A 26,054-nucleotide genomic window follows, 5' to 3' on the forward strand; every position below is an offset into this window, starting at 1 on the left:
TTGCTTTTTTGGGCACATACGTGCTCACACTGCCCTTCCTGGGCCTTTAGCGGCTGGGAATGCTCTGGCTGATGAAGTCACCCGTACGGTATGTTATTCTTCCTTAACCCTTACCTCTGCAGCACAGGCCTCTCATGCAATACACCATCAGAATAGCAATTCATTACGGCTGCAATTTGGAATTTCTCGGGAAGCCGCTCGTCAAATTGTAAAAGCTTGTCCTACTTGTCCACAGTTTTTTGTGCTCCCAACATATGGAGTCAATCCTCGGGGTTTACTCCCCAATGATTTGTGGCAAATGGATGTTACACATATTTCTGATTTTGGAAAACTGAAATATGTGCATGTTACTATTGATACTTTCTCTGGTTTTATCATGGCCACACTTCAATCTGGAGAGGCTAGCAAGCATTGTATTCAGCATTGCTTACGGAGTTTTTCTGCTATGGGCCTACCTAAATGCATCAAAACAGACAATGGCCCTGGATATGTTGGCCGCAATTTTCAAACCTTTTGTGCCCAGCTGCACATCGTACACAAGACTGGAATCCCATATAATCCACAGGGCCAAGGAATTGTTGAGCGGGCACATCAAACCCTTCAGCACCAACTGAAAAAATTAAAAAGGGGGAGTTTGTATGCTATTACGCCTAACAATCTTCTTAGTCATGCTTTGTTTGTTTTAAATTTTCTGAGCCTCGATAAAAATGGAAAATCAGCAGCTCAACGTTTTTGGCACTATGATAATAAAAAGGCACGGCCATTAGTCAGATGGAAAGACCCGCTGGAAGGCAGATGGCATGGGCCGGATCCAGTTCTAATATGGGGGAGAGGTCATGTTTGTGTTTTCCCGTAGAATGCTGAAGCGCCGCGCTGGCTCCCGGAAAGGTTGGTACGCACGGCAGAGGAGTTCACTGGTGGAGCGAATGAGACAGCTCACAATCCAGGAGACGGTCCCGCTGCCGACAGCTCAGCAGATACAGGCACTGTTACAGATGGCATGTGAGAATGCTTCCAACCCTTCCCCTGCCTCTCCTACTAGTATATTAATTTCATTATTACTTCTTTTAAACCAGATAAGTTCCATGGAAGCCAGTATCTTCTGGGCGTATGTTCCTGATCCCCCTCTTTTACAGCCTGTTGGATGGGAAATGAGTTCTGTTCCTGTGTATGTGAATGACACAATACTTTTGGGGGGGTTTTCTGATAAGCATATTTTTCCACAGAATGCCAGTATTTCTTATTCGGGATCCTCTTCACAATTACCAATGTGCTTTTTCCGAAATCGTAATGTTTCAGGATGTCTTACTGTTACAGATGCAGAATACTTTGGTTATGATTATGACCATGACCACCGTAATTGGATAGTGGATATTCCTAGCATTACGAAATCTACAGGATATGCACGACGAGTCAATGGAACCGGACCTAAAGACATTCCATTTTGTGGCCTGGGGGTAAAAGGACGATATATAGCTGTGCCATGGAAACTTTGTAGAGATGAGACTGCTACTGTATATTCTATTACTAATGACACACATTCACTTTGGGACTGGTCGCCAGACTCCAACAGGAACCCCGGAAAGGAAGGCGGCAGACAACTTGCAGCTAGAATTTGGAATCTTGGTGGCACCACGGTGTATCAGACTGAGATATGGAAGCTGTTGGCTGCTTTCAGAACAGATGGGTCCCTTTTACGGACTGGAGGAAAGACCAAAGGAGTACTATCCTGGAGAGCGTATTGGTGGAATGAGACTTGGAGATATCCTCGGGCCTGCGTACCCTATCCCTTTATGATCCTTGTTGGCTCTGTGACTCTTTCTAAAAATGCTGGCCTATATCATGTTCATTGTTTTAATTGTACCCTGACTAATTGTATAAGAGGTATGGAAAATAATTCTGGGGCTCTGATAGTTAAACAACCACCCTTCGTCATGATGCCTGTAAATCTTACTGAGCCCTGGTATGAAGAGTCAGGGCTTGAGCTGTGGAATAAAGTGCGTACAGCCCTTGCTAGGCCACGAAGGGGGATAGGATTAATAATTCTAGGAGAAGTAATGCTTATAACTTTAATTGCTTCTGCTACTACTACTTCTGTATCCTTAGCTCAATCTGTACATACTGCTAATATTGTAGATGATTTAGCAAAGAACACTTCAAAAGCTTTAGGAATTCAGGAAGATATAGATAGAAAACTAGAAGATAGGCTAAATGCCCTCTATGATACCGTGAGATTTTGGGAGAAGAAATATTAGGCTTGAAACTGAGGGCAAAAATCAGGTGTCATGCTAACTATCGTTGGATTTGTGTAACTCCAAAAATTTATAATAATACTGAGACCCCTTGGAATAAGATAAAATTACATTTAGATGGTATTTGGCATAATGAAAACATTTCCTTAGATCTATTACAACTTCATCAGGAAATTCTTGATATAGAAAATGCTCCTCGGGCTAGTATGGATTTGGCAGAAAATGCTGAAGAGTTTGTTAAAAGTTTGTTTTCCAATTTTCCTTCAATAACCTCACTTTGGCATCTTTTTTCAGGGGTCGTGGCCGTGCTTCTGGTATTAGCGCTTTTTGTGTGCATTACTCCTTGTATCATAAAGAAATTTGTCAAAGAGTTGTGGGACATCAAGGCTGTCCTACACAGTAATTATTTACGCCAAAAGAATCAGGCGTGCCATTTTATTTAATAAAAGAGGGGGAGCTGCGGGGAGCGGCTTGAAAAAGCTGACTCTGGGAGCTGCCTTGATTGATTATCAAGGGTCTGTTCGCAGACATAGCTCTCTGTCCCGCCACCCCTCTGAAATTTACTATCCAAGTTAACTCCTAACAGACCATTAGTGAGCCTTGAATGTACACAAGGTGCAGATAGATGGCTTTGCACGACTGCCCTTAAGATAAGTAGGATGCCTTTGGCGCCATGAGAGAGCTCTGGTTATTGTTATCTTAAAGATGATGTACATGGGGAAGAATTTTCTTTGTGATGCCTCTCTTCTTGGTTTAGTATATATGTAACCCTGAGAAATAAAGAATCATCGTTGACTGCAGCGATCCTCTCGACCCCATCTGTTCTGTCTCCTTTATTTCTTAGCCTAAAGGAACGCGTAGTGTTGCTCGCTGAAATCTTCCGGCTGGCCCGGCAGAGAGGTCCGCGGAGATCAATGCTTCCAAAGGAGACGATGCCTGACTCCTCTTGAAAATAGATAGGAGTCCCAGGATCACTGTGGCACGTTGAAAGGGACACTGGGTCTCCCGCCACACGTGGAGACGCGTCCCAATTTCCATGCCAAGACTCGAGGATAATCCCGAGGTGTCCCTCGCACCTGGCAGGAGTCCTGATGTCGTTGAACAAACACGTGTCTGGAAGGGCCCTCCCCGTCGTAACTCGAGAATATACCCCAGGTTCCGGCCACAACTCGAGAAAAACCATGAGACTTCCCCCTCGCCGTGAGATGAGGCCCAATTCCCCTGCACTGCGTGCAGAGCAATTTCGTGTTCCACATTAAACGTGAAAGGAGCCTTGATTTCCTTGATGGCACTCCAGAGAAAACCCAAGATCACTGTCTCAAGTCTAGAGGAATCCTGAGGTCACTGGAGCAACACGAAAGGGCTCCGTGGACCCCAAATCAACTCGAGATGAGAGCTTAGTCCCTGGCTTCGACTCAAGAGGACTGCCAACTTTCCACAAGCACCTCAAGAGGAGGCTTCTCTCAGCTACAGGTATGTGAGAGGGACCCGGAGTTAGTGGCCTCAAGTGGAATGGACACCGAGATGCTCTGACTCGAAGTAAGGCCGGATATCCCTGCAGTGAATTGAATGCAGGCTCGTCTTGCATCTCCCAAGACGAAGGGATGTCTGAATCCCCTGTGGAGACCACAGAGAAAGACCTAATTCTCCGCCTCATCGCGAGCGGAGGCCTCACATCCTTTGAAAACTCGAGAGGTCCGCGGAGATCAATGCTTCCAAAGGAGACGATGCCTGACTCCTCTTAAAAATGGATAGGAGTCCCAGGATCCCTGTGGCACGTGGAAAGGGACCCTGGGTCTCCCGCCTCACGTGGAGACGCCTCCCAATTGCCATGCCAAGACTCGTGGAGAATCCCGAAGTGTCCCACGCACCTAGGCAGGAGTCCTGACGTCGCTGAACAAACACGTGTCTGGAAGGGCCCTCCCCGTCGTAACTCGAGAATATACCCCAGGTTCCGGCCGCAACTCGAGAAAAACCATGAGAATTCCCCCTCACCGCGAGATGAGGCCCGATTCCCCTGCACTGCGTGCAGAGCAATTCCTGAGCAGCGCAGACGGAGAGAGCAGCGCCAGCCCCTCCCCGCAGCGCCAGCCCGTCCCCGCAGCACAAGCCCCTCCCCCCGGAGCGACGGAACTAGCTACCTGAATAAGAGTCCACCTCCGCCCGCCTGTGTCAGGGCGGAAATGAGGCTCTGAAGAGACCGGCAAACAGAAGCCAAATAAACAAAGGGAACCGCTTCAGAAGGGACTGGTGCAACAGATTAAAATCCCTCTAGGAAACATTGACTACACCGGAGGAGCCTGTAGATATCGAGAAGCATAAGCTGGAACGAGGAGCTATCTGAAACTGAGCCGAACCCACACTGACCGCAACAGCTCCAGAGAAACTCCTAGATATAATTTTACTTTTTTCTCTTTTTTTAATTTTTTTTTCTTTTTTTCTTTTTTCTTTTTTATTTTTTCTCTTTTATTTTCCTTTAAAATCCCCTATTACTCCCCCATTACTCCTTAACTTTCATTTCCATAGACTTTTACGATTTTTTAATTAGGGGGAAAAAAAAATTTTTTTTCCTTTTTTTTTTCTTTTTTTTCTGTTTTTTTTCTTTTTCTTTCTTTTTTGTTTCTTTTTTTTCTTTCCTTTTTCTCTTCTATTTTCTATTTTTCTTTTTCTCTTATTTCTTTTAAATTCCTCTAGTACTCCTCTACTACTCCTTAATTTTCATTTTCAATACACTATAACCTTACAAAAAAAAAAAAAAAAGAAGAGAAGCCCTATTTTTAAACTGAAGATTATTCTCTCCCAATCTTGACTCTCTGTTTTCTACCTCAGAACACCTCTATTTCCTCCTTTCCCCTTCTCTTCCCAATCCAATTCTGTGAATCTTTGTAGGTGACTGGGCTACGGAGAACACTCTGGGAACAGACAGCTGTGTAGATCTGTCTCTCTCCTCTTGAGTCCCCCTTTTTCTCCTCCTGTTCATCTCTATCTCCCTCCTCCCTCTCCTCTTCTTCATGTGACTCTGTGAACCTCTCTGGGTGTCCCTAACGGGGGAGAATCTTTTAGCCATTAACCTAGAAGTTTTCTTATCAGGGCTGCATAGTTGGAGAAGTCCTGAGACTACAGGAAGAATAAAACTGAAATCCAGAGGCAGGAGACTTAAGCCCAAAACCTGAGAACACCAGAAAACTCCTGACTACAAGGAACTTTAAGTGATAAGTGACTGTCCAAAAGCCTCCATACCTACACTGAAACCAACCACCACACAAGAGCCAATAAGTTTTAGAGCAAGACATACCACGCAAATTCTCCAGCAACGCAGGAACATAGCCCTGAACATCAACATACAGGCTGCCCAAGGTCACACCTAACACATAGACCCATCTCAAAACTCATTACTGGGCACTCCATTGCTTTCCAAAGAGAAGAAATCAAGTTCCACACACCAGAACACTGATGCAAGCTTCCCTAACCAGGAAACCTTGACAAGCCAATCGTCTAACCCCATCCACTGGGTTAATCCTCCACAACAAAAAGGAACCACAGACCTCCAGAATACAGAAAGCCCACTCCAGATACAGCAATCTAAACAAGATGAAAAGGCAAAGAAATACCCAACAGGTAAAGGAACATGAAAAATGCCCACCAAGTCAAACAAAAGAGGAGGAGATAGGGAATCTACCTGAAAAAGAATTTAGAATAATGATAATAAAAATGATCCAAAATCTTGAAAACAAAATGGAGTTACAGATAAATAGCCTGGAAACAAAGATTGAAAAGATTCAAGAACTGTTTAATAAAGACCTAGAAGAAATAAAAAAGAGTCAATTACAAATGAATAATGCAATGAATGAGATCAAAAACACTTTGGAGGGAACCAAGAGTAGAATAACGGAGGCAGAAGATAGGATAAGTGAGGTAGAAGATAAAATGGTGGAAATAAATGAAGCAGAGAGGAAAAAAGAAAAAAGGATCAAAAGAAATGAGGACAACCTCAGGGACCTCTGGGACACTGTGAAACGCCCCAACATTCGAATCATAGGAGTTCCAGAAGAAGAAGACAAAAAGAAGGGCCATGAGAAAATACTCGAGGAGATAATAGCTGAAAACTTCCCGAAAATGGGGAAGGAAATAGCCACCCAAATCCAAGAAACCCAGAGAGTCCCAAACAGGATAAACCCAAGGCGAAACACCCCAAGACACATATTAATCAAATTAACAAAGATCAAACACAAAGAACAAATATTAAAAGCAGCAAGGGAAAAACAACAAATAACACACAAAGGGATTCCCATAAGGATAACAGCTGATCTATCAATAGAAACCCTCCAGGCCAGAAGGGAATGGCAGGACGTACTGAAAGTAATGAAAGAGAATAACCTACAACCTAGATTACTGTATCCAGCAAGGATCTCATTCAGATATGAAGGAGAATTCAAAAGCTTTACAGATAAGCAAAAGCTGAGAGAATTCAGCACCACCAAACCAGCTCTTCAACAAATGCTAAAGGATCTTCTCTAGACAGGAAATGCAGAAAGGTTTTATAAATGTGAACCCAAAACAACAAAGTAAATGGCAACGGGACCACACCTATCAATAATTACCCTAAATGTAAATGGGTTGAATGCCCCAACCAAAAGACAAAGATTGGCTGAATGGATACAAAAACAAGACCCCTATATATGCTGTCTACAAGAGACCCACCTCAAAACAAGAGACACATACAGACTAAAAGTGAAGGGCTGGAAAAAAATATTTCATGCAAATGGAGACCAAAAGAAAGCAGGAGTCGCAATACTCATATCAGATAAAATAGACTTTCAAATAAAGGAAGTGAAAAGAGACAAAGAAGGACACTACATAATGATCAAAGGATCAATCAAAAAAGAAGATATAACAATTATAAATATATATGCACCCAACATAGGAGCACCGCAATATGTACGGCAAACGCTAACAAGTATGAAAGAGGAAATTAATAGTAACACAATAATAGTGGGAGACTTTAATACCCCACTCACAACTATGGATAGATCAACTAAACAGAAAATTAACAAGGAAACACAAACCTTAAATGACACAATGGACCAGCTAGACCTAATTGATATCTATAGGACATTTCACCCCAAAACAATCAACTTCACCTTTTTCTCAAGTGCACACGGAACATTCTCCAGAATAGATCACATCCTGGGCCATAAATCTGGTCTTGGAAAATTCAAAAAAATTGAAATCATTCCAGTTATCTTTTCTGACCACAGTGCAGTAAGATTAGATCTCAATTACAGGGAAAAAATTGTTAAAACTTCAAACATATGGAGGCTAAATAACACGCTTCTGAATAACCAACAAATCATAGAAGAAATCAAAAAAGAAATCAAAATATGTATAGAAATGAATGAAAATGAAAACACAACAACCCAAAACCTATGGGACACTGTAAAAGCAGTGCTAAGGGGAAGGTTCATAGCATTACAGGCTTACATCAAGAAACAGGAAAAAAACCAATTAAATAACCTAACTCTACACCTAAAGCAATTAGAGAAGGAAGAAATGAAGAACCCCAGAGTTAGCAGAAGGAAAGAAATCTTAAAAATCAGGGCAGAAATAAATGCAAAAGAAACTAAAGAGACCATAGCAAAAATCAACAAAGCTAAAAGCTGGTTTTTTGAAAAAATAAACAAAATTGACAAACCATTAGCAAGACTCATTAAGAAACAAAGAGAGAAAAACCAAATTAACAAAATTAGAAATGAAAATGGAGAGATCACAACAGACAACACTGAAATACAAAGGATCATAAGAGACTACTACCAGCAGCTCTATGCCAATAAAATGGACAACTTGGATGAAATGGACAAATTCTTAGAAAAGTATAACTTTCCAAAACTGAACCAGGAAGAAATAGAAGATCTTAACAGACCCATCACAAGCAAGGAAATCGAAACTGTCATCAAAAATCTTCCAGCAAACAAAAGCCCAGGACCAGATGGCTTCACAGCTGAATTCTACCAAAAATTTAGAGAAGAGCTAACACCTATCTTACTCAAACTCTTCCAGAAAATTGCAGAAGAAGGTAAGCTTCCAAACTCATTCTATGAGGCCACCATCACCCTAATTCCAAAACCAGACAAAGATGCCACAAAAAAAGAAAACTACAGGCCAATATCACTGATGAACATAGATGCAAAAATCCTTAACAAAATTCTAGCAAACAGAATCCAACAACATATTAAAAAAATCATACACCATGACCAAGTGGGCTTTATCCCAGGAATGCAAGGATTCTTTAATATCCGCAAATCAATCAATGTAATACACCACATTAACAAATTGAAAGATAAAAACCATATGATTATCTCAATAGATGCAGAGAAAGCCTTTGACAAAATTCAACACTCATTTATGATTAAAACTCTCCAAAAAGCAGGAATAGAAGGAACATACCTCAACATAATAAAAGCTATATATGACAAACCCACAGCAAGCATCACCCTCAATGGTGAAATATTGAAGGCATTTCCCCTGAAATCAGGAACAAGACAAGGGTGCCCACTCTCACCACTACTATTCAACATAGTGTTGGAAGTGCTGGCCACAGCAATCAGAGCAGAAAAAGAAGTAAAAGGAATCCAGATAGGAAAAGAAGAAGTAAAACTCTCACTGTTTGCAGATGACATGATCCTCTACATAGAAAACCCTAAAGATTCTACCAGAAAATTACTAGAGCTAATCAATGAATATAGTAAAGTTGCAGGATATAAAATTAACACACAGAAATCCCTTGCATTCCTATATACTAACAATGAAAAAACAGACAGAGAAATTAAGGAAACAATACCATTCACCATTGCAACAAAAAGAATAAAATACTTAGGAGTATATCTACCTAAAGAAACAAAGGACCTATACATAGAAAACTATAAAACACTGATGAAAGAAATCAAAGAGGACACAAACAGATGGAGAAACATACCGTGTTCATGGATTGGAAGAATTAATATTGTCAAAATGGCTATTCTACCCAAAGCAGTCTATAGATTCAATGCAATCCCTATCAAGCTACCAACGGTATTTTTCACAGAACTAGACCAAAGAATTTCACAATTTGTATGGAAATACAAAAAACCTCGAATAGCCAAAGTAATCTTGAGAAAGAAGAATGGAACTGGAGGAATCAACCTGCCTGACTTCAGACTCTACTACAAAGCCACAGTCATCAAGACAGTATGGTACTGGCACAAAGACAGAAATATAGATCAATGGAACAGAATAGAAAGCCCAGAGATAAATCCACGAACCTATGGACACCTTATCTTTGACAAAGGAGGCAAGGATATACAATGGAAAAAAGACAACCTCTTTAACAAGTGGTGCTGGGAAAACTGGTCAACCACTTGTAAAAGAATGAAACTAGAACACTTTCTAACACCATACACAAAAATAAACTCAAAATGGATTAAAGATCTAAATGTAAGACCAGAAACTATAAAACTCCTAGAGGAGAACATAGGCAAAACACTCTCCGACATAAATCAAAGCAAGATCCTCTATGACCCACCTCCCAGAATATTGGAAATAAAAGCAAAACTAAACAAATGGGACCTAATGAAACTTAAAAGCTTTTGCACTACAAAGGAAACTATAAGTAAGATGAAAAGACAGCCCTCAGATTGGGAGAAAATAATAGCAAATGAAGAAACAGACAAAGGACTAATCTCAAAAATATACAAGCAACTCCTGCAGCTCAATTCCAGAAAAATAAATGACCCAATCAAAAAATGGGCCAAAGAACTAAACAGACATTTCTCCAAGGAAGACATACAGATGGCTAACAAACACATGAAAAGAGGCTCAACATCACTCATTATTAGAGAAATGCAAATCAAAACCACAATGAGGTACCATTACACGCCAGTCAGGATGGCTGCTATCCAAAAGTCTACAAGCAATAAATGCTGGAGAGGGTGTGGAGAAAAGGGAACCCTCTTACACTGTTGGTGGGAATGCAAACTAGTACAGCCGCTATGGAAAACAGTGTGGAGATTTCTTAAAAAACTGGACATAGAACAGCCATATGACCCAGCAATCCCACTTCTGGGCATACACACTGAGGAAACCAGATCTGAAAGAGACACGTGCACCCCAATGTTCATTGCAGCACTGTTTATAATAGCCAGGACATGGAAGCAACCTAGATGCCCATCAGCAGATGAATGGATAAGGAAGCTGTGGTACATATATACCATGGAATATTACTCAGCCATTAAAAAGAATTCATTTGAACCAGTCCTAATGAGATGGATGAAGCTGGAGCCCCTTATACAGAGTGAAGTAAGCCAGAAAGATAAAGAACATTACAGCATACTGACCCATGTATATGGAATTTAGAAAGGTGATAACGATAACCCTATATGCAGAACAGAAAAAGAGACACAGAAATACAGAACAGACTTTTGAACTTTGTGGGAGAATGTGAGGGTGGGATATTTCAAAAGAACAGCATGTATACTATCTATGGTGAAACAGATCACCAGCCCAGGTGGGATGCACGAGACAAGTGCTCCGGCCTGGTGCACTGGGAAGACCCAGAGGAATCGGGTGGAGAGGGAGGTTGGAGGGGGGATCGGGATTGGGAATACATGTAAATCCATGGCTGATTCATATCAATGTATGACAAAACCCACTGGAAAAAAAAATAATAATAATAAAAATTAAAAAAAAAAAAAAAAAAAGAAAATGGATAGGAGTCCCAGGATCCCTGTGGCACGTGGAAAGGGACCCTGGGTCTCCCGCCTCACGTGGAGACGCGTCAAAATTGCCATGCCAAGTCTCGAGGAGAATCCCGAGGTGTCCCTCGCACCTAGGCAGGAGTCCTGACGTCGCTGAACAAACACGTGTCTGGAAGGTCCCTCCCCGTCGTAACTCGAGAATATACCCCAGGTTCTGGCCTCAACTCGAGAAAAACCATGAGACTTCCCCCTCGCCGCGAGATGAGGCCCGTTTCCCCTGCACTGCGTGCAGAGCAATTCCGTGTTCCACATCAAACGTGAAAGGAGCCTTGATTTCCTTGATGGCACTCCAGAGAAAACCCAAGATCACTGTCTCAAGTCTAGAGGGATCCTGAGGTCAATGGAGCAACACGAAGGGCTCCGTGGACCCCAAATCGACTCGAGATGAGAGCTTAGTCCCTGGCTTCGACTCAAGAGGAATACCAACTTTCCACAAGCACCTCAAGAGGAGGCTTCTCTCAGCTACAGCTATGTGAGAGGACCCTGAGTTCGTGGCCTTAAGTGGAATGGACACCGAGATGCTCTGACTCGATGTAAGGCCGGGTATCCCGGCAGTGAATTGAATGCAGGTTCGTCTTGCATCTCCCAAGACGAAGGGATGTCTGAATCCCCTGTGGAGACCACAGAGAAAGACCTAGTTCTCCGCCTCATCGCGACCGGAGTCCTCACATCGTTTGAAAATTCGAGAGGTCCGCGGAGATCAATGCTTCCAAAGCAGACGAGGCCTGACTCCTCTTGAAAATGGATAGGAGTCCCAGGATCCCTGTGGCACGTGGAAAGGGACCCTGGGTCTCCCGCCTCACGTGGAGACGCGTCCCAATTGCCATGCCAAGACTCGAGGAGAATCCCGAGGTGTCCCTCGCACCTAGGCAGGAGTCCTGACGTCGCTGAACAAACACGTGTCTGGAAGGGCCCTCCCCGTCGTAACTCGAGAATATGCCCCAGATTCCGGCCGCAACTCGAGAAAAACCATGAGACTTCCCCCTCGCCGCGAGACGAGGCCCGATTCCCCTGCACTGCATGCAGAGCAATTCCGTGTTCCACATCAAACGTGAAAGGAGCCTTGATTTCCTTGATGACACTACAGAGAAAACCCAAGATCACTGTCTCAAGTCTAGAGGGATCCTGAGGTCACTGGAGCAACACGAAAGGGCTCCGTGGACCCCAAATCAACTCGAGATGAGAGCTTAGTCCCTGGCTTAGACTCAAGACGAATACCAACTTTCCACAAGCACCTCAAGAGGAGGCTGCTCTCAGCTACATGTATGTGAGAGGAACCCTGAGTTTGTGGCCTCAAGTGCAATGGACACCGAGATGCTCTGACTCGAAATAAGGCTGGATATCCCTGCAGTGAATTGAATGCAGGCTCGTCTTGCATCTCCGAAGATGAAGGGATGTCTGAATCCCCTGTGGAGACCACAGAGAAAGACCTAGTCCTCCGCCTCATCGTGACCGGAGGCCTCACATCCTTTGAAAACTCGAGAGGTCTGCAGAGATCAATGCTTCCAAAGGAGACGATGCCTGACTCCTCTTGAAAATGGATAGGAGTCCCAGGATCCCTGTGGCACGTGGAAAGGGACACTGGGTCTCCCGCCTCACGTGGAGACGCGTGCCAATTGCCATGCCAAGTCTCGAGGACAATCACGAGGTGTCCCTCGCACCTAGGCAGGAGTCCTGATGTCGCTGAACAAACACGTGTCTGGAAGGGCCCTCCCCGTCGTAACTCGAGAATATACCCCAGGTTCGGGCCGCAACTCGAGAAAAACCATGAGACTTCCGCCTCCCCGCAGGATGAGGCCCGATTCCCCTGCACTGCGTGCAGACCAATTCCGTGTTCCACATCAAACGTGAAAGGAGCCTTGATTTCCTTAATGGCACTCCAGAGAAAACCCAAGAGCACTGTCTCAAGTCTAGAGGGATCCTGAGGTCACTGTAGCAACACGAAAGGTCTCTGTGGACCACAAATCAACTCGACATGAGAGCTTAGTCCCTGGCTTCAACTCAAGAGGAATACCAACTTTCCACAAGCACCTCAAGAGGAGGCTTCTCTCAGCTACAGGTATGTGAGAGGGACCCTGAGTTTGTGGCCTCAAGTGGAATGGACACCGAGATGCTCTGACTCGAAATAAGGCCGGATATCCCTGCAGTGAATTGAATGCAGGCTCGTCTTTCATCTCCCAAGATGAAGGGATGTCTGAATCCGCTGTGGAGACCACAGAGAAGACCTAGTTCTCCACCTCTTCACTACTGGAGGCCTCACATCCTTTCAAAACTCGAGAGGTCTGCGGAGATCAATGCTTCCAAAGGAGACGATGCCTGACTCTTCTTGAAAATGGATAGGAGTCCCAGGATCCCTGTGGCACGTGGAAAGGGACCCTAGGTCTCCCACCTCACGTTTAGACGCATCCCAATTGCCATGCCAGGACTCGAGGAGAATCCCGAGGTGTCCCTCGCACCTAGGCAGGAGTCCTGACGTCGCTGAACAAACACGTGTCTGGAAGGGCCCTCCCCGTCGTAACTCGAGAATATACCCCAGGTTCCGGCCGCAACTCGAGAAAAACCATGAGACTTCCCCCTCCCCGGGAGATGAGGCCCGATTAACCTGCACTGCGTGCAGACCAATTCCATGTTCCACATCAAACGTGAAAGGAGCCTTGATTTCCTTAATGGCACTCCAGAGAAAACCCAAGATCACTGTCTCAAGTCTAGAGGGATCCTGAGGTCACTGTAGCAGCACGAAAGGGCTCCGTGGACCCCAAATCAACTCGAGATGAGAGCTTAGTCCCTGGCTTCGACTCAAGAGGAATACCAACTTTCCACAAGCACCTCAAGAGGAGGATTCTCTCAGCTACTGGTATGTCAGAGGGACCCTGAGTTTGTGGCCTCAAGTGGAATGGACACCGAGATGCTCTGACTCGAAGTAAGGCCGGATATCCCTGCAGTGAATTGAACACAGGCTCGTCTTGCATCTCCCAATTCGAAGGGTTGTCTGAATCCCCTGTGGAGACCACAGAGAAAGACCTAGTCCTCCGCCTCAACGCGACCGGAGGCCTCACATCCTTTGAAAATTCGAAAGGTCCGCGGAGATCAATACTTCCCAAGGAGACGATGCCTGACTCCTCTTGAAAATGGATAGGAGTCCCAGGATCCGTGTGGCACGTGGAAAGGGACCCTGGGTCTCCCGCCTCACGTGGAGACGCCTCCCAATTGCCATGCCAAGACTCTAGGAGAATTCCGAGGTGTCCCTCGCACCTAGGCAGGAGTCCTGACGTCGCTGAACAAACACGTGTGTGGAAGGGCCCTCCCCGTCGTAACTCGAGAATATGCCCCAGGTTCCGGCCGCAACTCGAGAAAAACCATGAGACTTCCCCCTCGCCGTGAGATGAGGCCCGATTCCCCTGCACTGCGTGCAGACCAATTCCGTGTTACACATCAAACGTGAAAGGAGCCTTGATTTCCTTGATGGCACTCCAGAGAAAACCCAAGATCACTGTCTCAAGTCTAGAGGGATTCTGAGGTCACTGGAGCAACAGGAAAGGGCTCCGTGGACCCCAAATCAACTCGAGATGAGAGATTAGTCCCTGGCTTCAACTCAAGAGAAATACGAAACTTCCCGAAGCCCCTCAAGAGGAGGCTTCTCTCAGCTACAGGTATGTGAGAGGGACCCTGAGTTTGTGGCCTCAAGTGGAATGGACACCGAGATGCTCTGACTCAAAGTAAGGCCAGATATCCCTGCAGTGAATTGAATGCGGGCTCGTCTTGCATTTCCCAAGATGAAGGGATGTCTGAATCCCCAGTGGAGACCACAGAGAAAGACCTAGTCCTCCGCCTCATCGCGACCGGAGGCCTCACATCCTTTGAAAACTAGAGATGTCCGCGGAGATCAATGCTTCCAAATAGACGATGCCTGACTCCTCTTGAAAATGGATAGGAGTCCCAGGATCCCTGTGGCACGTGGAAAGGGACCCTGGGTCTCCCGCCTCACGTGGAGACGCGTCCCCATTGCCATGCCAAGACTCGAGGAGAATCCCGAGTTGTCCCTCGCACCTAGGCAGGAGTCCTGACGTCGCTGAACAAACACGTGTCTGGAAGGGCCCTCCCCGTCGTAACTCGAGAATATACCCCAGGTTCCGGGCGCAATTCGAGAAAAACCATGAGACTTCCCCTTTGCCGTGAGATGAGGCCCGATTCCCCTGCCCTGCGTGCAGAGCAATTCCGTACTCCACATCAAAAATGAAAGGAGCCTTGATTTCCTTGATGGCACTCCAGAGAAAACCCAAGATCACTGTCTCAAGTCTAGAGGGATCCTGAGGTCACTGTAGCAACACGAAAGGGCTCCGTGGTCCCCAAATCAAATCGAGATGAGACTTAGTCCCTGGCTTCGACTCAAGAGGAATCCCAACTTTCCACAAGCACCTCAAGAAGAGGCTTCTCTCAGCTACAGGTATGTGAGAGGGACCCTGAGTTTGTGGCCTCAAGTGGAATGGACCCCGAGATGCTCTGACTCGAAGTAAGTCCATATATCCCTGCAGTGAATTGAATGCAGGCTCGTCTTGCATCTCCCAAGACGAAGGGATGTCTGAATCCCTTTTGGAGACCACAGAGAAAGACCTAGTTCTCCGCCTCATCGCGACCGGAGGCCTCACATCCTTTGAAAACTCTTGAGGTCCGCCGAGAACCATGCTTAAAAAGGAGACGATGCCTGACTCCTCTTGAAAATGGATAGGAGTCCCAGGATCCCTGTGGCACGTGGAAAGGGACCCTGGGTCTCCCGCCTCACGTGGAGACGAGTCCCAATTGACATGCCAAGTCTCGAGGAAAATCCCGAGGTGTCCTTCGCACCTAGGCAGGAGTCCTGACGTCGCTGAACAAACACGTGTATGGAAGCGCCCTCCCCGTCGTAACTCGAGAATATACCCCAGGTTCTGGCCCAACTCGAGAAAAACCATGAGACTTCCCCCTCGCCGCGAGATAAGGCCCGATTCCCCTGCACTGCGTGCAGAGCAATTCCGTGTTCCACATCAAACGTGAAAGGAGCATTGATTTCCTTGATGGCACTCCAGAGAAAACCCAAGATCACTGTCTCAAGTCTAGAGGGATCCTGAGGTCACTGGAGTAACACGAAAAGCCTCCTGGAACCCAAATCAACTCGAGATGAGAGCTTAGTCCCTGGCTTCGACTCAAGAGGAATACCAACTTTCCATAAGCTCCTCAAGAGGAGGCTTCTCTCAGCAACAGGTATGTGAGAGGGACCCTGAGTTTGTGGCCTCAATTGGAATGGACACCGAGATGCTCTGACTCGAAGTAAGGCCAGATATCCCTGCAGTGAATTTAATGCAGGCTCGTCTTGCATCTCCCAAGACGAAGGGTTGTCTGAATCCCCTGTGGAGACCACAGAGAAAGACCTAGTCATCCGCCTCAACGCGAACGGAGGCCTCACAACCTTTGAAAACTCGAGAGGTCCGCGGAGATCAATGCTTCCAAAGGATACGATGCCTGACTACTCTTGAAACTGGATAGGAGGCCCAGGATCCCTGAGGCACGTGGAAAGGGACCCTGGGTCTCGCGCCTCACGTGGAGACGCGTCCCAATTGCCATGCCAAGACTCGAGGAGAATACCGAGGTGTCCCTCGCACCTAGGCAGGAATCCTGACGTCGCTGAACAAACACGTGTCTGGAAGGGCCCTCCCCGTCGTAACTCGAGAATATACCCTGGGTTCCGGCCGCAACTCGAGAAAAACCAAGAGACTTCCCCCTCGCAGCGAGATGAGGCCCGATTCCCCTGCACTGCGTGCAGAGCAATTCCGTGTTCCACATCAAACGTGAAAGGAGCCTTGATTTCCTTGATGGCACTCCAGAGAAAACCCTGATCACTGGCTCAAGTCTAGAGGGATCCTGAGGTCACTGGAGCAACACGAAAGGGCTCCAGGGACCCCAAATCAACTCGAGATGAGAGCATAGTCCCTGGCTTCGACTCAAGAGGAATACCAACTTTCCACAAGCACCTCAAGAGGAGGCATCTCTCAGCTACAGGTATGTGAGAGGGATCCTGAGTTTGTGGCCTCAAGTGGAATGGACACCGAGATGCTCTGACTCGAAGTAAGGCCGAATATCCCTGCAATGAATTGAATGCAGGCTCCTCTTGCATCTCCCAAGACGAAGGGTTGTCTGAATCCCCTGTGGAGACCACAGAGAAAGACCTAGTCCTCCGCCTCAACGCGAACGGAGGCCTCACATCCTTTGAAAACTCGAGAGGTCCGAGGAGATCAATGCTTCCAAAGGAGACGATGCCTGACTCCTCTTGAAAATGGATAGGAGTCCCAGGATCCCTGTGGCACGTGGAAAGGGACCCTGGGTCTCCCGCCTCAGGTGGAGACGCATCCCAATTGCCATGCCAAGACTCGAGGAGAATTCCGAGGTGTCCCGCGCACCTAGGCAGGAGTCCTGACGTCGCTGAGCAAACACGTGTCTGGAAGGCCCTCCCCGTCGTAACTCGAGAATATACCCCAGGTTCTGGCCGGAACTCAAGAAAAACCATGAGACTTCCCCCTCGCCGCAGATGAGGCCGGATTCCCCTGCACTGCGTGCAGAGCATTTCCGTGTTCCACATCAAACGTGAAAGGAGCCTTGATTTCCTTGATTGCACTCCAGAGAGTATCCAGCATCACTGCGTCAAGTCTAGAGGGATCCTGAGGTCACTGGAGCAACACGAAAGGGCTCCGTGGACCCCAAATCAACTCGAGATGAGAGCTTAATCTCTGGCTTCGACTCAAGAGGAATACCAACTTTCCACAAGCACCTCAAGAGGAGGCTTCTCTCAGCTACAGGTATGTGAGAGGGACCCTGAGTTTGTGGCCTCAAGTGGAATGGACACTGAGATGCTCTGACTCGAAGTAAGGCCGGATATCCGTGCAGTGAATTGAATGCAGGCTCGTCTTGCTCCTCCCAATCCGAAGGGATGTCTGAATCCCCTGTGGAGACCACAGAGAAAGATCTAGTTCTCCGCCTCATCGTGACCGGAGGCCTCACATCCGTTCAATACTGGAGAGGTCCGCGGCGATCAATGCTTCCAAAGGAGACGATGCGTGACTCCTCTTGAAAATGGACAGGAGTTTCAGGATCCCTGTGGAACTTGGAAAGGGACCCTTGGTCTACCGCCTCACGTGGAGACGCGTCCCAATTGCCATGCCAAGACTCGAAGAGAATCCCGAGGAGTCAATCGCTCCTAGGCAGGAGTCCTGACTTCGCTGAACAAACACGTGTTCGGAAGGGCCCTCCCCGTCGTAACTCGAGAATATACCCCAGGTTCCGGCCGCAACTCGAGAAAAACCATGAAACTTCCCCCTCGCTGCGAGATGAGGCCCGATTCCCCTGCACTGTGTGCAGAGCAATTCCGGGTTCCACATCAAACTTAAAAGGAGCCTTGATTTCCTTGATGGCACTCCAGAGAAAACCCAAGATCACTGTCTCAAGTCTAGAGGGATCCTGAGGTCACTGTACCAAAACGAAAGGGCTCCGTGGACCCCAAATCAACTCGAGATGAGAGCTTAGTCCCTGGCTTCGACTCAAGAGGATTACCAACTTTCCACAAGCACCTCAAGAGGAGGCTTCTCTCAGCTACAGGTATGTGAGAGGGACCCTGAGTTTGTGGCCTCAAGTGGAATGGACACCGAGATGCTCTGACTCGAAGTAAGGCCGGATATCCCTGCAGTGAAGTGAATGCAGGCTCGTCTTGCATCTCCCAAGACGAACGGTTGTCTGAATCCCCTGTGGAGAGCACAGAGAAAGACCTAGTCCTACGCCTCAAAGCAACCGGAGGCCTCATATTCTTTGAAAAATCGAAAGGTCTGCGTAGATCAATACTTCCGAAGGAGACGATGCCTGACTCCTCTTGAAAATGGATAGGAGTCCCAGGATCCCTGTGGCACGTGGAAATGGACACTGGGTCTCCGGCCTCACGTGGAGACGCGTCCCAATTGCCATGCCAAGCCTCGAGGAGAATCCCGAGGTGTCCCTCGCACCTAGGCAGGAGTCCTGACGTCGCTGAACAAACACGTGTCTGGAAGGGCCCTCCCCGTCGTAACTGGAGAATATACCCCAGGTTCCGGCCGCAACTCGAGAAAAACCATGAGACTTCCCCCTCGCCGCGAGATGAGGCCCGATTCCCCTGCACTGCGTGCAGAGCAATTCCGTGTTCCACATCAAACGTGAAAGGAGCCTTGATTTCCTTGATGGCACTCTAGAGAAAACCCAAGATCACTGTCTCAAGTCTAGAGGGATCCTGAGGTCACTGTAGCAACACGAAAGGGCTTCATGGACCACAAATCAACTCGAGATGAGAGCTTAGTCCCTGGCTTCGACTCAAGAGGAATACCAACTTTCCACAAGCACCTCAAGATGAGGCTTCTCTCAGCTACAGGTTTGTGAGAGGGACCCTGAGTTTGTGGCCTCAAGTGGAATGGACACCGAGATGCTCTGACTCGAAGTACGGCCGGATATCCCTGCAGTGAATTGAATGCAGGCTCGTCTTGCATCTCCCAAGACGAAGGGTTGTCTGAATCCCCTGTGGAGACCACAGAGAAAGACCTAGTCCTCCACTTCATCGCGACCGGAGGCCTCACATCCTTTGAAAACTCGAGAGGTCCGCAGAGATCAATACTTCCGAAGGAGACGATGCCTGAGTCCTCTTGAAAATGGATAGTAGTCCCAGGATCCCTGTGGCTCGTGGAAAGGGACCCTGGGTCTCCCGCCTCACGTGGAGACGCGTCCCAATTGCCATGCCAAGACTCGAGGAGAATCCCGAGGTGTCCCTCGCACCAAGGCAGGAGTCCTGACGTCGCTGAACAAACACGTGTCTGGAAGGGCCCTCCCCGCGTAACTCGAGAATATACCCCAGGTTCCGGCCGCAACTCGAGAAAAACCATGAGACTTCCTCCTCACCGCGAGATGAGGCCCGATTCCCCTGCACTGCGTGCAGAGCAATTCCGTGTTCCACATCAAACGTGAAAGGAGCCTTGATTTCCTTGATGGCACTCCAGAGAAAACCCTGATCACTGGCTCAAGTCTAGAGGGATCCTGAGCTCACTGGAGCAACACGAAAGGGCTCCAGGGACCCCAAATCAACTCGAGATGAGAGCATAGTCCCTGGCTTCGACTCAAGAGGAATACCAACTTTCCACAAGCACCTCAAGAGGAGGCATCTCTCAGCTACAGGTATGTGAGAGGGATCCTGAGTTTGTGGCCTCAAGTGGAATGGACACCGAGATGCTCTGACTCGAAGTAAGGCCGAATATCCCTGCAATGAATTGAATGCAGGCTCCTCTTGCATCTCCCAAGACGAAGGGTTGTCTGAATCCCCTGTGGAGACCACAGAGAAAGACCTAGTCCTCCGCCTCAACGCGAACGGAGGCCTCACATCCTTTGAAAACTCGAGAGGTCCGAGGAGATCAATGCTTCCAAAGGAGACGATGCCTGACTCCTCTTGAAAATGGATAGGAGTCCCAGGATCCCTGTGGCACGTGGAAAGGGACCCTGGGTCTCCCGCCTCAGGTGGAGACGCATCCCAATTGCCATGCCAAGACTCGAGGAGAATTCCGAGGTGTCCCGCGCACCTAGGCAGGAGTCCTGACGTCGCTGAGCAAACACGTGTCTGGAAGGCCCTCCCCGACGTAACTCGAGAATATACCCCAGGTTCCGGCCGGAACTCAAGAAAAACCATGAGACTTCCCCCTCGCCGCAGATGAGGCCCGATTCCCCTGCACTGCGTGCAGAGCATTTCCGTGTTCCACATCAAACGTGAAAGGAGCCTTGATTTCCTTGATGGCACTCCAGAGAGTATCCAGCATCACTGCCTCAAGTCTAGAGGGATCCTGAGGTCACTGGAGCAACAAGAAAGGGCTCCGTGGACCCCAAATCAACTCGAGATGAGAGCTTAATCTCTGGCTTCGACTCAAGAGGAATACCAACTTTCCACAAGCACCTCAAGAGGAGGCTTCTCTCAGCTACAGGTATGTGAGAGGGACCCTGAGTTTGTGGCCTCAAGTGGAATGGACACTGAGATGCTCTGACTCGAAGTAAGGCCGGATATCCGTGCAGTGAATTGAATGCAGGCTCGTCTTGCTCCTCCCAATCCGAAGGGATGTCTGAATCCCCTGTGGAGACCACAGAGAAAGATCTAGTTCTCCGCCTCATCGTGACCGGAGGCCTCACATCCGTTCAATACTGGAGAGGTCCGCGGCGATCAATGCTTCCAAATTAGACGATGCGTGACTCCTCTTGAAAATGGACAGGAGTTTCAGGATCCCTGTGGAACTTGGAAAGGGACCCTTGGTCTACCGCCTCACGTGGAGACGCGTCCCAATTGCCATGCCAAGACTCGAAGAGAATCCCGAGGAGTCAATTGCTCGTAGGCAGGAGTCCTGACTTCGCTGAACAAACACGTGTTCGGAAGGGCCCTCCCCGTCGTAACTCGAGAATATACCCCAGGTTCCGGCCGCAACTCGAGAAAAACCATGAAACTTCCCCCTCGCTGCGAGATGAGGCCCGATTCCCCTGCACTGTGTGCAGAGCAATTCCGGGTTCCACATCAAACTTAAAAGGAGCCTTGATTTCCTTGATGGCACTCCAGAGAAAACCCAAGATCACTGTCTCAAGTCTAGAGGGATCCTGAGGTCACTGGAGCAACACGAAAGGGCTTCATGGACCACAAATCAACTCGAGATGAGAGCTTAGTCCCTTGCTTCAACTCAAGAGGAATACCAACTTTCCACAAGCACCTCAAGAGGAGGCTTCTCTCAGCTACAGGTTTGTGAGAGGGACCCTGAGTTTGTGGCCTCAAGTGGAATGGACACCGAGATGCTCTGACTCGAAGTAAGGCCGGATATCCCTGCAGTGAATTGAATGCAGGCTCGTCTTGCATCTCCCAAGACGAAGGGTTGTCTGAATCCCCTGTGGAGACCACAGAGAAAGACCTAGTCCTCCACCTCATCGCGACCGGAGGCCTCACATCCTTTGAAAACTCGAGAGGTCCGCAGAGATCAATACTTCTGAAGGAGACGATGCCTGAGTCCTCTTGAAAATGAATAGTAGTCCCAGGATCCCTGTGGCTCGTGGAAAGGGACCCTGGGTCTCCCGCCTCACGTGGAGACGCGTCCCAATTGCCATGCCAAGACTCGAGGAGAATCCCGAGATGTCCCTCGCACCAAGGCAGGAGTCCTGACGTCGCTGAACAAACACGTGTCTGGAAGGGCCCTCCCCGCGTAACTCGAGAATATACCCCAGGTTCCGGCCGCAACTCGAGAAAAACCATGAGACTTCCTCCTCACCGCGAGATGAGGCCCGATTCCCCTGCACTGCGTGCAGAGCAATTCCTTCTTCCACATCAAACGTGAAAGGAGCCTTGATTTCCTTGATGGCACTCTAGAGAAAACCCAAGATCACTGTCTCAAGTCTAGAGGGATCCTGAGATCACTGTAGCAACACGAAAGGGCTCCGTGGACCCCAAATCAACTCGAGATGAGAGCTTAGTCCCTGGCTTCGACTCAAGAGGAATACCAACTTTCCACAAGCACCTCAAGAGGAGGCTTCTCTCAGCTACAGTTATGTGAGAGGGACCCTGAGTTTGTGGCCTCAAGTGGAATGGACACCGAGATGCTCTGACTCGAAGTAAGGCCGGATATCCCTGCAGTGAATTGAATGAAGGCTCGTCTTGCATCTCCCAAGACGAAGGGATGTCTGAATCCCCTGTGGAGACCACAGAGAAAGACCTAATTCTCCGCCTCATCGCGACCGGAGGCCTCACATCTTTGAAAACTCGAGAGGTCTACGGAGATCAATGCTTCCAAAGGAGACGATGCCTGACTCCTCTTGAAAATGGATAGGAGTCCCAGGATCACTGTGGCACGTGGAAAGGGACTCTGGGTCTCCCGCCTCACGTGGAGACGCGTCCCAATTGCCATGCCAAGACTCGAGGAGAATCCCGAGGTGTCCCTTGCACCTAGACAGGAGTCCTGACGTCGCTGAACAAACACGTGTCTGGAAAGGCCCTGCCCGTCGTAACTTGAGAATATACCCCAGGTTCCGGCCGGAACTCAAGAAAAACCATGAGACTTCCCCCTCGCCGCGAAATCATGGCCGATTCCCCTGCACTGCATGCAGAGCAATTTCGTGTTCCACATCAAACGTGAAAGGAGCCTTGATTTCCTTGATGGCACTCCAGAGAAAACCCAAGATCACTGTCTTAAGTCTAGAGGGATCCTGAGGTCACTGGAGCAACAGGAAAGGGCTCCGTGGACCCCAAATCAACTCGAGATGAGAGCTTAGTCCCTGGCGTCGACTCAAGAGGAATACCAACTTTCCACAAGCACCTCAAGAGGAGGCTTCTCTCAGCTATATGTATGTGAGAGGGACCCTGAGTTTGTGGCCTCAAGTGGAATGGACCCCGAAATGCTGTCACTCGAAGTAAGGCCGGATATCCCTGCAGTGAATTGAATGCAGGCTCGTCTTGCATCTCCCAAGGTGAAGGGATGTCTGAATCCCATGTGGAGACCACAGAGAAAGACCTAGTTCTCCGCCTCATTGCGACCGGAGGCCTCACATCCTTTGAAAACTCGAGAGGTCCGCGGAGATAAATGCTTCCAAAGGAGACGATGCCTGACTCCTTTTGAAAATGGATAGGAGTCCCAGGTTCCCTGTGGCACGTCGAAAGGGATGCTGGTTCTCCCGCCTCACGTGGAGACACGTCCCAATTTCCATGCGAAGACTCGAGGAGAATCCCGAGGTGTCCCTCGCACCTAGGCAGGAGTCCTGACGTCGCTGAACAAACACGTGTCTGGAAGGGCCCTCCCCGTCGTAACTCGAGAATATAAATCAGGTTCCGGCCGCAACTCGAGAAAAACAATGAGACTTCCCCCTCGCCGCGAGATGAGGCCCGATTCCCCTGCACTGCATGCAGAGCAATTCCGTGTTCCACATCAAACGTGAAAGGAGACTTGATTTCCTTGATGGCACTCCAGAGAAAACCCAAGATCACTGTCTCAAGTCTAGAGGGATCCTGAGGTCACTGGAGCAACTGGAAAGGGCTCCGTGGACCCCAGATCAACTCGAGATGAGAGCTTAGTCCCTGGCTTCGACTCAAGAGAAATACCAACTTTCCACAAGCACCTCAAGAGGAGGCTTCTCTCAGCAACAGATATGTGAGAGGGACCCTGAGTTTGTGGCCTCAAGTGGAATGGACACCGAGATGCTCTGACTCGAAGTAAGGCCGGATATCCCTGCAGTGAATTGAATGCAGGCTCGTCTTGCATCTCCCAAGACGAAGGGTTGTCGAATCCCCTGTGGAGACCACAGAGAAAGACCTAGTCCTCCACCTCAACGCGAATGGAGGCCTCACATCCTTTGAAAACTCGAGAGATCCGCCGAGATCAATGCTTCCAAAGGAGACGATGCCTGACTCCTCTTGAAAATGGATAGGAGTCCCAGGATCCCTGTGGCACGTGGAAAGGGACCCTGGGTCTCCCGCCTCACGTGGAGACGCGTCCCAATTGCCATGCCAAGACTCGAGGAGAATCCCAAGGTGTCCCTCGCTCCTAGGCAGGAGTCCTGACGTCGTGGAACAAACACGTGTCTGGAAGGGCCCTCCCCGTCGTAACTCGAGAATATACCCCAGTTTCCGGCCGCAACTCGAGAAAAACCATGAGACTACCAGCTCGCCGCGAAATGAGGCCCGATTTCCCTGCACTGCGTGCAGAGCAATTCCGTGTTCCACATCAAACGTGAAGGGAGACTTGATTTCCTTGATGGCACTCCAGAGAAAACCCAGGATCACTGTCTCAAGTCTAGAGGGATCCTGAGGTCACTGAGCAACATGAAAGTTCTCCGTGGACCCCAAATCAACTCTAGATGAGAGCTTAGTCCCTGGCTTCGACTCAAGAGGAATACCAACTTTCCACAAGCACTTCACGAGGAGGCTTCTCTCAGCTACAGGTATGTGAGAGGGACCCTGAGTTTGTGGCCTCAAGTGGAATGGACACTGAGATGCTCTGACTCGAAGTAAGGCCGGATATCCCTGCAGTGAATTGAATGTAGGCTCGTCTTGCATCTCCCAAGACGAAGGGATGTCTGAATCCCCTGTGGAGACCACAGAGAAAGACCTAGTCCTCCACCTCAACGCGAATGGAGGCCTCACATCCTTTGAAAACTCGAGAGATCCGCGGAGATCAATGCTTCCAAAGGAGACGATGCCTGACTCCTCTTGAAAATGGATAGGAGTCCCAGGATCCCTGTGGCACGTGGAAAGGGACCCTGGGTCTCCCGCCTCACGTGGAGACGCGTCCCAATTGCCATGCCAAGACTCGAGGAGAATCCCGAGTTGTCCCTCGCACCTAGGCAGGAGTCCTGACGTCGCTGAACAAACACGTGTCTGGAAGGGCCCTCCCCGTCGTAACTCGAGAATATACCCCAGGTTCTGGCCGGAACTCAAGAAAAACCATGAGACTTCCCCCTCGCCGCGAAATGATGGCCGATTTCACAGCACTGCGTGAAGAGCAATTCCGTGTTCCACATCAAACGTGAAAGGAGCCTTGCTTTCCTTGATAGCACTCCAGAGAAAACCCAAGATCACTGTCTCAAGTCTAGAGGGATCCTGAGGTCAGTGGAGCAACACGAAAGGGCTCCGTGGACCCCAAATCAACTCGAGATGAGACCTTAGTCTCTGGCTTCGACTCAAGAGGAATACCAACTTTCCACAAGCACCTCAAGAGGAGGCTTCTCTCAGCTACAGGTATGTGAGAGGACCCTGAGTTTGTGGCCTCAAGTGGAATGGACCCCGAGATGCTCTGACTCGAAGTATGGCCGGATATCCCTGCAGTGAATTGAATGCAGGCTCGTCTTGCATCTCCCAAGTCGAAGGGATGTCTGAATACCCTGTGGAGACCACAGAGAAAGACCTAGTTCTCCGCCTCATCGCGACCGGAGGCCTCACATCCTTTGAAATCTCGAGAGGTACGCGCAGAAC

The sequence above is a fragment of the Dama dama genome, chromosome 6, assembly GCF_033118175.1.
Source record: "Dama dama isolate Ldn47 chromosome 6, ASM3311817v1, whole genome shotgun sequence".
NCBI classification, from domain to species: domain Eukaryota; kingdom Metazoa; phylum Chordata; class Mammalia; order Artiodactyla; family Cervidae; genus Dama; species Dama dama.